The 14,760-nt window shown below is 43.7% G+C and overlaps 1 long non-coding RNA gene across 1 annotated transcript; it reads left to right on the top strand.

Annotated features, from left to right (window-relative positions):
- The first annotated feature begins 246 nt into the window (after positions 1 to 246).
- Positions 247 to 902, top strand: LOC120653907. Its single transcript, XR_005666892.1, has 2 exons — positions 247 to 483; positions 575 to 902. It is a non-coding gene; the product is annotated as an uncharacterized LOC120653907 (long non-coding RNA).
- The last annotated feature ends 13,858 nt before the right edge of the window (positions 903 to 14,760 follow it).

Genomic DNA, 14,760 nt, shown 5'->3' with positions numbered 1-14,760 from the left:
TGCAGCAGCGAAGAGAGAGAGAGCGGGAGACGTAAGAGGAGAGAGGACGCAAGGAATCAGAGGAAAAGATAGAGCCTGCTGCCTGCTTGAGGTGGGATCCACCACGTGAATCACTGGAATGGAAAATTGACAGTGAGATTGTTTGCGAACGGTCAACCGTAAAACCACCGCGGATAGAGAACCGTGTTCTGTGTGGATTCGGATTCCGGACAAAGCAATTGGGCTGCTTTATATTAGATGCCACCCACCCACCGCCACTACTCATCCAGTCGCCCGCCCCTCGGCAAAAAAGAAGGAAAAAAAGAGTGACCTCCCATTCATCGGCGATTGAGGATGCTGCTTCGATCCGGGCGTGCGACGCTCTTCATCGGGCCACGCCATCGCAGCGGTGGATCTACCTCAAGCTGCGGCTCCAATCAGGTGGCGAGCCGTCGTCTATCCCTTAAGCGCAAGCGTTCGGTCGAGGCTAACCTCCATCGCTAGGTCAGGCGCAAGTCACCGCCGGCGTACGTACTCTCAGATTGCACATCGATCCTTCGCCGCCAATGATTAACTTACCCCCATGTTTGTCCAGATCGCCATGCAGGCGCCCACCCCAGGTCGCTGAGCAGGTCCCGCTGCTCTCATCCGTGACTAGTGTCTCTCGGGAGGAGGGCACCAACAATCGGGATGATAGCTCTGATGAAACATCAGTTGCAGAGTTAGCCGTTAAATTGTTCCCTCATCTCCCATGAGACAACGTTGCTGCTATGTGGGTTGGGTTGGTCAATAATGCAAAGACTTGCCTCAATCATTACAAAAGCTCATTCATCTTAGTCTAGCTGTCTAGCACAGTGCAACTATTCTTTTTTTTTCAATTAGGGAATTTTTACTCATTCCGTAATTGCATCCTCATTGAGTCACTTGTCCTCCATTTACTTTATTGCCAGTATTTCTAGTAATTGATAGAATAGGGAGAGTTAAAGGGAGAAAAAGGTTATAACTCAAAAGGAATCTACTGCACGTCCAAGTTGAACCTTTGCCCCCCATTGATTGTACACAAGTTCCCTTGTGTGAAGACCCTCACCGGCAATACCATCACCGTCGAGGTGGAGTCTTCTGACACAATCGATAACGTCAAGGCCAAGGATTCGTCCTAAACACATTATACAAAGCATATGGTCATGGAGTCGGAAACCTAAAAAATCCAAAGCACCCTAACTCATTGCGTCCATTATGGCAGTATGACTTGATTGACCCTAATCAATTGGGTCGGATATGGCAAAAAAAAAAAGTTAACAAGATTGGCCATAATCAGTTGGACACAATTATGATTAGTGAAAAATTAGTGAAGAGCGAAAAAAAGAAAACAAATTTGTTGACGAAAAATATTTAGGGCAAAAAAAAGTTAGTCGCAAAAAACAAATTAAGAAACAAAAAAAAGGTGGCAAAAAGAAAATGCAACAATTTTTTTAAAAATGTGAAAATTTTGCACTAAAAATATTTAATGACAAAAAATAATTTAAAGTAAACTTTTTTAATATAAAAAAAGGTGATGACAAACTTTTGAGTGAAAAATATAATTAAGATAAATTTTTTGATTTTTGTGATAAAAAAGTTTTAAAAAAATTGTATGAAAAATTTAGAGAGAGAAAATTTTCAAGGGAACATTTTTTAAGGAGATGAAACAATTTCCAAGAATATTTAAAAAAACAAATAGAAAAAAATGTTAGTGGCAAAAAACAAATTGAGAGAAAAAAAATAAAGGGTGGAAAAAAATATGTGAAAATTTGGTACTAGAAAATTATATTGAGAATTATTTTTAAAGTAAACATTTTTTAACAAGCATATATTCTCAACAAAAAAAACATTTCGTAGGGAAAAAAGATGATGACAAAATTGTTGAGGTAAAACATATAATTTTAAGATAAAATTTTTGATTTTGCAAAAAAAATTATGAACAATTTAGAGAGATAGAAAATTTTTGAAGAGATAGAAAAAAAATTGAAGAATAAAACGATAGGAAAAATAAATACAAAATGCGAAAATACAATAAATTGAAAAAACTTCAATATAAAAATTTACACACACAAAAAAAGATTTGAAAAAAATAATGTTGACACAAAAAACATATTTTACATAAAAAAAATATAGTGTTCATAATATGTTGAAAAAAATGATAAAGATAAAAATTTTGTATACTTTTCTCGTGGAAAAAAGATGAAAATTGAAAGGAAACAACCTTTGAGTAAAAAGTTTGTGCGTAAAAATTAATGAATGGAGAAATTTTGGAGAGTAAGATGGTCCTAGATTGCTGTACATAAAGGCCGAGTAGACTTGTCTCTCAAATGGGCTTGTGACTAAGGAAATGTGTAAGGCCCATGATTTCTTTCTGTCGTGGAAGGCGGAAAAAACTAACACCGAAAACCTAACAAAACCCGATCGATCCACTCCATTCCCCCCGCCTCGCCTGCCGCGCCGCCTCTCCAAACCGTGGAGAGATCGCCGACGATAGTTCTCATGTGTTTCCTTTGCGGCGGCTAATCGTTGCAGCAAAAAGAATCCTCCCTCCACTCAGCTACCCGGTTTCCCTTGCTGCCAAAATACAAAATATGTTCGTCCCTTCTATTTTTCCCCTATACACAAGGAGAGCGCCCAAGGTACGTCTCCGTGATGTCGGGATAAAAGATTTGACAGAAAGTTTATAGAAAAAGAAAAAAAATAAACTGATCTGTAGACGTAAAAATTCTATGGTCTTATACTAGATGTTTAACTAATATTAGACACCGAAGTTATGCATCATCACTTTGTTAACATGCTGCATGATCTGGTCTGTTGGAGGAAATCCTGGAGAAAGAAACACGTAGTCCATACACTAAAAAATTCACGTAACTTTATTCTGGTCTTGAAGAACACATGTTCCCATCTTGCCGTGTCCTCAGCAGATTTGCTAAGTCTTCTTGTTAAGCGTCTTCCTGGTCTGATCTGTTTTTTTTGACAAAAAAATGAAGCTGAGATTAATTATGTATGCCATACAAGTATAGAGAATAAAAAAACTTTATGCATATTGAAGATGTTGGACCAGTGGTGGTGCAAAGCCCAAAGCTGTACCTTGATGCTGAGTTTGTTGCAGGAAGATTTGTGCAGGTTAGGAGATAGAAAAAAAGAAAGAGACAAAAAAGAATTTCACGGTAAAGAAATTAACAGATTGAAAAAACTTTGTGCATTTTTAGACTTTTGCAAACAAGATTTATGACCGCCGAGAAAGGGAAAGAAATGAAGCATTGGCAGAAGTGGAAGCAATGCTGCTGGGAGATGGGCGCCCAGCACCACAACTTGGTGGAGAGGTTCAACATGAAGTTTGCTGTGGAGTTGGCATGAGCACCAGTGGTTTTGATCTTAATGAGGTATTATGACAATAAGTTTAGAACAACAGAAAAAAATTATTAATGTGTGGAGAAGCTCCAGAACAGCAATATGATGATGCTAGAAAATCATAAAAAAATATTGATTTTGCAGTTGGCTGCTGGGGTCCTAAATAACAATTGCTGGCAACAAACAGGTGGATGCATTGGTGCAGAACAATCACAGCAGACAACACATGTGTGTTTGTTTAAAAAAATAACAGGGGAAAAAAGAGAAAAATGTTTTGAAACAAAATAGCATGTACAATTTTTTTAAAAAAGATAATGATTAATTATTCTATTAAATTTTTGTATAGCGGGAGAGTCCGCAGGCGGGTGATGCAGCTAACTTTGCCAATGAAGAAGCTCTAGAACAACACTATGATGATGGAGATATAGACAACATGCTAATGGCTGAGGAACCAACAGCAGAAGAGGTCGAGATGGACAGTATGTTTAGTGAAGCTGATTACCCCACATTGATAGAAATTGAGAATGCAGGAGAACCAGAAATTGGAATGACTTTCAAAACTAGGGAGGAGGCGTACCATTTCTTCAAGGTATATGCTAGAAAAAAAGGATTTGCAATCAGGAGGGATAGTACATACGCATCAAGAGATTTGCAATCAGGAGGGATAGTACATACGCATCAAGAGTGACTGGGATGGTTGAGAAACAAGTATTTGTATGCAACAGGCAAGGCAAAATGGCGGGTAATGATGATTCCGGGAGGAAAAGAAGAAGCAATGTTGTTGTGCGTACATATTGCAAAGTGTCGATGCGAGTAAAACTTGACTCAAACCAATGGAAAGTTATTGGCGTGAACTTGAAACACAATCATGAACTTGCGCCGTCAATCTGGTTGGTCTGTTCATGAAGTGCCACAAGAGTATGACAACAAGAAAGAAAAAGTTTATAGAGATACTACAGAATAGCAGAGTACATCCCAGGAAGGTAATGTCTATATTTAGGATGCTAAGAAGCCATCTTAGAGCTGTTGGATTTGATGCAAAAGATGTGTCTAACTTGAAAAAGCCAGGAAAGCAAAAACACAGAAACATAGATGTGCATGAGTTGCTATGTTTGTTCAGAGAAAGGCAGAAACAAATACCAGGCTTCTGTTACAGCATGCAAACATATGAGGATGGTACAACACGGAGTGTATTCTGGACAGATGCTGTGGGGTGGGCAAACTATAAAAGTTATGGTGACTACATATCATTTGACACCACATTCAGCACAAATGTGTATGATATGCCATTTGCACCAATAGTTGGAGTTGACAACCATGGCAAAACCATACTTTTTGGGTGTGCTTTACTGAAAGAACAAACAACAGAAACTTTTGAATGGTTATTTGATACCTTTTTGATAGCTAATGATGGGAAAATGCCACAAACAATTATAACAGATCAAGATCAGTCAATGGCCAATGCACTTGATAGCAGATTCCCGATGTCAGTAAGAAGGTTTCGCTATTGGCACATTATTAAGGTGATGAAGCAGAAACAATATGCATTCTTTAAGGCCCGAAAAGGTTTGTACAGAGAAATTAACACAACACACCCTCTTTTTATGGCTAACCTAGCACTCACCCTTCTCATCTACCATGCTCTTTGATGGATGACATGGCAATGAGGGGGTCCTATATTTATAGGTCAAGGTGGATCATAGGGTGGTGACATGTGTCCCCCCTTCTAGAGTATTTCTAAATATTACAAGGTTTTTTAATTTATTTATTACTAATTCTAGAGTACTTCATGAAAATATCTTATTATTTTATAAAGAATACTCTAGAAGGTTGTCTTGCATTCTTCCAACATAGAGAATACTCTAGAAAGTTGCTTTACATTCTACCAACACATTATATATGTCAAAGTAATGTGTCAGCCTTTCTCATGAAAACTCAATACTTGCACACATTCAGTGGCGAAGCCATGAATGGAAGGCAGGGGGGGCTGGTGACCCTTCTTCTTTCTTGCTCCCTCCCTTCCTTCATCAATGGTCTCCAAAATTTTAGGGGGGGGGGGGCTGTGGGGGGGGAGCTCCATGGAGTTTTGGGCAGTAGGGGGGCTGGAGCCCCCTCAGCCCCCCTGTAGATCCACCCCTGCACACATTATATATGTCAAAGCAATGTGTTAGCCTTACCAGCTCCTAGGATCACCCACTAACCCTAGAGAAAGTTAGAATACACACTTTTTTGTGGCACCGCACACCACCACCCTCTTGCTCTATTTCACCACAGTCAACACAATGATTACACTGATTTTAACATCACACACACAATGCCGCAATTCAGCGGCACAACTCAGCCGAAACACTCATGCAGCAAGCTCGGCTTACATATGTGCTTGCAGGAGCGCCTCCACTAATTCCTGCATGCATGCTGACCCTTTAACCTTGCTGACTCCAATTAGCACACAATCACTACTGTTGTATAGTAATCTGTCAACTATAGCACACTCCATGCTTCACTCACAGCACTCACAAATTGATCAGCTCTACATTCCCCACTCTGCCCCCCTCAATGATCAACTTGCTTCACTCAAACTGATCAACTAAGAAGTTAAATACGTAACTTTGTATAATAAGTAACTTTGTATAATAAGTTAATCAACTAAGTTGGTGAGCAAGAAAAAAACTAATAACTAAAATAGAAAATCATACCAGTTTATAAAAAAGTTATTAAACACAAAGTAACAAATTAACCTATAACTTATGTCAAAACTCGCAAACACAAAAGTTATTAACAAATAAAGGAACAAATTAACTTACAACTTATATCAAAACTTAGAAACACAGTTTATGTACAGTAAGATAACTTTTGTACATAAGTTATTCTATACAACTTGTGTACATAAATTATTCAATGCAACTTGAGTACGGAAGTTATATGTTATAAGTTAATATAAATAAAATACTACTAAAATATTGTTCAAAACATATTCAAGTGAGGTCTAGTTCAGAACACACCGGTGCAAATAGAATTTAAAATGAACGCACTGTTTAGAAGTTAAAGCAATTTGAAATAAATGTTTTACCTTTTTTTCTGCCTATGTCAATGCTGACATCACAGAATGAAAAAGCGCATGCAAGTGGGGGGAGCTGCCACGGTGCCATAGAATGGAAAAGCACATAGGAGTGGGAGGAGTTGCTGCAATTGAGACGAAGACGGCTATCGGAACATTCGCTCGATTCCCATCGAGCGGTCATCCGCGCAAATGGAGTTGGGGTTCTAATCGGTTAATCCCTGTTTTACTCGGCGACAGGATAGGTGGGGAGAGAAATACTAGCGTTGATACCAATTGTTAGCACGAATGAAATTATATCCATTTGGGCCAACATGGGTTTCATCCTATCGCTGGATGTTACTGTTTTAATGACTAATTAAACATCTATATTTTTCTGTAACTTGCATGCCAACTTTGTGTACAAGCGTGCACATGGTATTGGGTTTTTTCTTGCCACGGAGCAAGACAGAAGTGATTACTACCGTCTAAATTTTCTTGCTCAAGACAAAAACGTACACTCCCGGCTATTCTTTGGTGAAATCAAGGTACGCATTGCTCCTAAGGACGAGGATGTCACTTGTTGTTGCCCTGTTTCGCCTTTCGAACCAGGTACATTGTGTACACTGGTCCAAATAATTCATATAGTATTATTTGGTTAGTTAATACTTTTATGTGCATAGTGTTTCTTGCTATTATAGTTTGGTTATGGTGACACGATAATATGCTCCCATTTAAGATAATATTAAATTTTAGAAAAAAAATGATTTCGTAGCATCCAAAGAATTTGACATTAGAAATAAGAGTTTTATTCCTCTTTTAAGTGAATGAAATTTGCTTATCCATCACTCATCAGACCCTTAGAAAAATAGCATCAAAATGTTCCGGTCCTTAGCACCACCACCATTCATTATATGATGGTTAAATAGGTTGTTTCACTGTTGTTTATTGATCCTCTTAATAAGAATTAGACAAAATTATGTTCTGTGTGAGCCAAGAAAAAATGTAGGTCAACCTATAAGTATTATTGTAATGGAATATTTTGGGTCTCATTGATTATCGATTAATCTTATATTGTCATGGAATATCTTAGGTCTTATTGATTATAGACTATCTTATCTGATTATAGGTGGGTGAAGCATCCGAACCATTGATGAGGCGCTGAAGCATGTGTACCCTGATTGGGAAAAAGTAAGAATGGATACGAGCATTGCTATGCTTATCTTCCAAGATTTAAGCACCCAAGAGGGAACATCTACGTCGCAGGACACTTTGCTGATACTTGACATTATTATGAGTTTTTTAAGTGATGTTTTGGACATATCATCTCTTTAGGTAGAGTCAGTTAGCAGTACTTGGACACTTGCAGTCCAGAATCGCACAACACAGGCATCACCTAAGAATCAACTGTGCTCTTGTTATATTTCCTCCTCCGCTCGACACTTCGTCCCTCTCCTCATCCCCAAGGCCATGACCCTAGATTGGCAATTTGGCATCAATCGAGTTGCTCTGCTCAGACACAAATATTCACTGATTTGTGCTCGATTTTGTAGATTTCACTATTGCAGGATGTTTGATTTGACCAATCATTAGCAGAGAGGTTATAGCACGCTGTGTTCTATAAGTTTGTATGGTTACAAATTAAATATTTGATCTGCAAAATGCAGCATTCAATGTACTGCATACTTGCGTATTTCTGCTCTTTTAGGGAGACTAGAGTATTTCTGGTATTCTCTAAAATCTGAAACCAGCGCACTGGTGCTCATAGCACAAAATTCTTGAGCAAAACAATTCAGTTTTATGAGTAAAATTCATGTGTAGCGTATTTACATTATTTTCGTTTCAATGAGACTATGAGAGGAAGTGGTGGAATCACATCCAGACTTAAGATTTTGCTTGTCCAGAATCAAATTGCATGGTTCCTTTGATAAGAGATAGACCATACATGATCCCAGCACCTGTTCTGATGTTTGATAAAGCCACTGAAAATCGTGAGATGTTCACTACGGGAGACCCCCCCCCCCCCCTTTGCCGTGTGCCAGGGGCACACGGTAAAGCCCCAAAAGCCCACGGCAAACCCTTTGCCGTGTGCCGCACACGGCAATCAGGGATCGGCAAAGCTGGCCTTTGCCGTGTGCTATATATCGGGCACACGGCAAAGGGTTTGCCGTATGCAACTATCGACCCATGGCAAAAAAAGTTGCCACCCAGGAACGATGATGTGGCCAGGCCTTTGCCGTGTGCCCTGCTGGCGTGGCACACGGCAAAGTTCAAATCTTTGCCGTGTGCCATTGTTTTTGCACACGGCAAAGATTGGCACATTTGCCGTGTGCCATGGTTTTTGCACACGACAAAGGTGCCAGAACCAATTTTTTAATTGATTATTACGTATATGGTACCCCAGAAAATCATATATATCATAATGATTATTCCATGTATCCGAATAAGCATCACAGATATTTGATACACACATACAAATAAAGTCTTGTTTCGTTCATCGAGAACCACAAGTACTGGTCGAGTTCATACAAGTTCATACAAATCAAGTTCAAACAAATCCATAAAAGTGGTACAAAGCAAGTCCATACAACATAACTCACGGGCCCGACGGCAGTGGCGGTGGTGGCGGGTGCTGCGGCCACATTTGCGGGGGCGGCCATGTAGCCGTCTGCGACCAACCTGGCTGCTGCTGCTGCTGCTGAATCCAAGCCACCCATTGAGGCGGTGGCCACACAAACTGTTGAGGCTGCTGCACCTGAGGCAAGAAGTCAGGATTCACTGGCCCATCATTGGATGCCGCCGACTAATTCTGCATATAAGCGAATATATATTGAGTTACATAAGAATGAAACTACAAGCATTAGCCTAAGTTATAAGTCATTGTAGATGTATCATAAGATATTATTTTTAAGTAAATCTAGGTTAATGCTAAGTCACTAAGACATTCCGAAACTCGATAGGAGTCAAAACCACTTACGGTAGGAGGAGTTTCTGCACGACGAACAAGTGGGGCCGGAGGGAATTGTGGAGGCGAAACACCCATCGCCGAGCCCAGGCTTTGCATAAATGTTAGAGCTTGATCCAATTTTTGCTGGATGTCGTCCCGCTCGGCCCTCCACCTCTCCTCTGCCGCCTCCTGCCGTGCTTGGAAGGCTGCTTCCATCTGGGCCTAAAGGATTTGATCCCAGGGTTAGAATTCAAAGCGAACATATGTAAAAACGGAGGAAACAGAAATAACCTTGACAGCCTCAATCTGAGTCTGTGTAGTGTCTGGCCGTGGGCGTATGGCAGGGCTTGAGCTGGTACTCCTGGCTCGAATCTGCGAGAGAGTGGGAGTAGTCGCCGTGTCGACTAAGCTGTCGCCAAACCAGTACCGTCCATGCTTCTTGCCTCCTTCCGCCCTCATGACGACTTCTCCATCAATGGGCGTATTGATCGCATCAAACTCCGGCCCATGAACTTCTTGTGCCATCGAGGTGTACCCACTGAGGCGGCTGTGAACGCTTGCGTTGCTGTACACTTCGGGCGGATCCTGCAGGTTGAAGGTGACATCGGACGTCGCCTTTCCTTTGTGGGCCAAACAGTATGCCTGGACTTGGGTGCAAGGCACACCACCATGTGACGCCGACTGCGAAAAAAGGAAGATGATTAGAAATTATGCAGAATTGAGCGTTAGAATAAAGAAATTAATTCACATACATATCTAGCCGCGTACGACTTGAGGTTACGGTTGCCCTGATGGTGCGATGCACTTGGCATCAGCAAACGCCGCTGCCGGGCAGCCTCGTGCATCTCCACCCACTCTTGCGAGCACCACCGGTCCACTATCATTTCCCAGCACGGATAATCATTGGCAATCCACCACGGAGGCACCTGCACATCATCAATATCTAATACATTTAAGAAGAACAAATGGAGCATAGTTGATAAGTCCTTAAGATTGAATCTTTACCCGCAAGTATTGTTCCCGGGTAAGTCTGATGTCTCTCGCAGGTCCTTTGTAGATTCTCACTTTTTCGATCCTGGCCTTGTAGTCGATGATGGCCTGGATGCGCGCCTCGTAAAGCATATCCGCCACTAGCTTGTAACAAGCTCTGCTAGCCACCTGCATCGCCCTGGGCATCATTCCCTCCTCGCATCTGTAGAAATCTTGCACAAAAACGTGAACAAAGTCATTATTTCAAAACCCGGTGCAATGAATATGATGTATTCGTAAATGTAGTTCCATGACTTACCCATAATTCGTTCAACACCCGGTGCGCCTTGTTGTCAAATGCCCTGCCTTCCTCATCTGGTCCATCCAGTGCGGTGATGTAGTGCTCCCACGAAGAGGCTGGCTGACGTACCCCAGCAATATCCATGGCACCTGGGTAGTGTCGCTTGCAGAGGAGGCCCAGGATGCCATTGGCCATGCGGTTGTGAGCAACACTTGGAACAACTATGTCAAAGTTCCTGCTCAAGTTATTGAGAGATAGTATTAGTGTCAATTGTGATTTTGAATATATCAAAATGAAACGTATTGAAATCTTCTAAACTTACTTACCTTTTCCCGTCAGGTCGGAGGACCGGTCGGTGCTCTAGAAGTATCGGACGATCCGGGAGCCTCGAGGGGCCTCGCTGCCAGACGGCAGGTCCGCCCAAGTCCTCCTCCTCCTCGTCCGCCCCATCCTCCTCCTCCTCCTGCTCCTGCTCGTGCTCGTGCTCCTCAGCACCGGGATCCTCCTCCTCCTCCGCCACCTCCGCCTCCTCCTCCACAAGAGGAGCACCTCTCCTGCGCCTGCTCCTCCTCCCAGCCCTCCCTCCTGAAGCCATGCCGGAGGCCTCAGCGGCGTCGCACGTCGACGAACCCACCCCACTCCTCCGACTTCTCGTCCCTGTTAGTCGAGTCCTCTAGGAGGACTCACCTGCCTGGGTAGATCTGCCGCCCAATAGGTCTGTGAGTGACCTCATCAGACCTCTGCCATGCCCCGCCATCGCCGAACAATCTCTTGAAATTAAAATGAGTAAATCAATCAGTAGATGCCATTAAAAATAGTACAATTAGTATATAAAGTAAGTACAATGACTAAAATAAACAAAAATAGTACAAAAAATTAAGTAGTACGGTTCTTACATGTATTTAAAATAGTCATCATGATCCGGATTAGCCGGATCATATGTCTCATCATCGCTATCACCTGTGTCGATATAATCACCATCGATCTCCATAGGAGGAACACTGTCATCATCACTGTCATTGTCTAAGCGTAATCGCTCTAGTAATTCTAAGTCCTTGACATTGTGAACCTCATCCTCTGCATCGTCGTTATCAATTCTTTCATTGTCCTATTCCATTCCCATCGCTTCGGTTAAGTCTATCTGAAAAGTCCCATCTAGCCCATCTTCTTGAAAGAACTCACCGACATATGTGTTTGGGTCTATGTTGTAATCTTCATTGTTCGGGACAGGTAATTTACCGTGTGGCGATACCTTGTACACAACATCCCAACCCTTGAGACGATTGTCGGTTTGGCACGGATATGAGAGATAATAAACTTGCGTGGCTTGTTGAGCCACAATATAGACATCATCTCCTGGATACACGGACGCTTGTTGAACTTCAACTAGCCCAAGATTCGGAGTCCGTCTCACAGCATGAGGATCCAACCGGAGTACATCCACGCACAGTCGTCCATACTCTATCATATCAACGAGTAATATAATATACAAGAGAACATTTGCATCTAAACGATTTCCAAACATTCTACTAGGTTAAGATAGGTCCTAATCCCACCCGAAGATGCGTAGCTTGAGTCGATTTCCATGATCTACTCCGATCCGGGACAGAATTTCGGCAGCATTTCACCGTTGTTCTCCAAATACACGTCCCGGAAGGGACATCGTGTATCCGGAGAACAACGGGGAAATGATGCCCATACTCTGTCACGAATGCGAGTAGACCATGGAAACTAACCCCATCTACGCATCCTCGGGCTGTCCAAAAACATGGACAATTCGAAATAGAAACGGTCGTACATATGCAAAGTTTTGCATATTTCCATCCGTATCTATTTCGAACGGGAGACGCCAAACTAGGTTACGTGATATACGAACATGCGATACGAAAAGTGGAGTCTTGTATGCCTCACCTTACTATACGTCCTGCAAACTGAGGTGGCGAAGGCCGGCAACGGGAACTAGGTGGCGGTGCTCGGTCCTGCAGAAATAAAATAAAATATGTGAAATTATAATCAATGATTTGTTACTATTGGCCATCTCAACAAAAAATATTGAACTAGTGTTGTATGCCTCAGAAATGTTTCGTTTCATTTGATCTTGAACATGCAGCGGGAGAAATCATCTCAACAAAAGGGGTTCATGATATACATGGAACCATGTGACACACCCAGCCCAACCATCATATCAACACAAACGAGAGTTGCTTTGGGCATGGATGTGTCACATGGTTTGATGACAATCATGAGAAGCATAACTACATGATTTGTAACAATTAATGCAGCCACAAGCTCAAGATCATCATATTTTACCTAGAGCAATTCTAGGTAAAAAATTATTTCATCACAGGCAACTAGATCATATAATCTACTCCGAACAATAAAAGGAGCGAAGGCCTTTTTCACATGCTCACCTAGGGCTCGACGGCGAGCGAGGCGGGGATGCGTGTGTCGGTGCAGCATGTGAGGTCAATTTCACTATCTTTTTCCTTTGATTTCATGCAAATAGAAAAAATACAGCTATATTATCCATACACATTTGCATCAATTGCAATGAAATGACAAAGAAATGGCCAAAAAAAATCACCAGCGTAGAGGCGGGAGGAGGTCAGCGGGCGCCGGCGGTGTGGAGTGTGGCCGGGGCCGGCGGGGTTGAGACAGGAGGAGGTCGGCCGGGGCTGCCGGGGTGGAGGGCGGCCGGGGCTTGGCCTGCAGTGGGGCCACGTCTCTGCGGCGATGCCCGGGCCCAGCCTGCGGCGGCGCAGGGGGCCGGCGGCGAGCCTCGGGCGGACGGGGCCTCGGGCAGCCGCGTCCCCTCGGGCTGCGGGGGGTCGTGGTGGGCCGGCCCGGTGCCGGCGTGGGAGCGGAGCGCGGCGAGCGTGGGCTGTCGGCGTGCCGAGCGTGGGCGGCGGCCCACTTAGCCGGCGGCCATGGCGACGTGCAGGGTGACGGAGGTGGCGTCGCAACCCCGCCTGTGCGCCGGTGAGCTCGGGGTGGCGTGGCCCTCGGTGCGGCGAGCGGTGGCGAGGGAGGCCCTCGGCGTGGCGAGCGCGGGCGATGGCGTGTCGAGCGCAGGCGCGGGGCGTCGGCAACGGCGTGTCGAGCGTGGGCGCGGGCGTCGGCGTCGAGGCCGTCTGTGCGCGGGCCGAGCGCGGGAGGCGGGGTGGTGAGCCCGCGGGCGTGTGGGGGCGGCGAGCATGGCGTCGGGGAGCGAGCGTGGGCACGGGGGAGTGCGGGCGCGAGCTTGGCCAGCGGCGTTGGCGTGGGCGCGAGCGGGGGTGGCAGGGTGACGGCGTGGGGTGCGTGTGTGTATGAGTGTGTGTGGCTCAAAGGGGATAAGGGGCGGACGCTTTGCCGTGTGCCCCGATCTGGCCCACGGCAAAGCTACCCCTTTGCCGTGTGCCCCGCGATCCGACACACGACAAAGAAGTGGGCGCGGGGCAGCGGTGTGGGACCTGCGGCGCGGGTGGCGCACGTGGCCAGCGGCTTGGCGAGGCGTGGACGCGGCGGCCTGGGAGCGAGGTGTGGACGCGGCGGCCTGGCGGCGAGCGGCGGCCTGGCGGCGAGTGTCGCTGGCGGCTGCATCAGCCAGCTTTGCCGTGTGCCCCGCGCTATGGCACACGGCAAAGACGTTTTCTGTTTTATAATTATATGGAACTGAACCACATCTTATCAAAATAAAATTAATTGAAAACACTTTATATATCTTGCACATCTGAATCAGCATTTTTTGTTTGATTATTATATTGAAAAAATCATTATTTTATGCACATATAGCTAAAGTTCAATGTATATCACATGCTATTGTTTAATTGCAAAAAAATTAAAAATTATCAAACAAAACCGAAAAATAGCCAAACTTTGGCATGAAAGATCCTAAGATATTTATTGCATGTACAAAAAGTTTTGAAGTCAACATCCAATTTGATCAACACTTTGACTTCCAAACTCAACGGCTTCTTCTCAACTCTACAGATCTTTTCTGGATGTACTTCGATTTATAAGGAAAACTTGTACGAAACCTTTTCAAATTTTTACCATAGCATCCAAGTATGAAATCATAATATCATGACAAATCTTATATTTTTTAGACTACGTTTATTTTTTTACAGAATTTTAAAACTATTGGGCCACATGTACCAGGGCATGTTTCAT

The sequence above is a fragment of the Panicum virgatum genome, chromosome 1N (assembly GCF_016808335.1).
Source record: "Panicum virgatum strain AP13 chromosome 1N, P.virgatum_v5, whole genome shotgun sequence".
Classification (NCBI taxonomy): domain Eukaryota; kingdom Viridiplantae; phylum Streptophyta; class Magnoliopsida; order Poales; family Poaceae; genus Panicum; species Panicum virgatum.
Note: the sequence above shows the minus strand (reverse complement) of the source record. Positions and strands in the feature narration are given on the sequence as shown.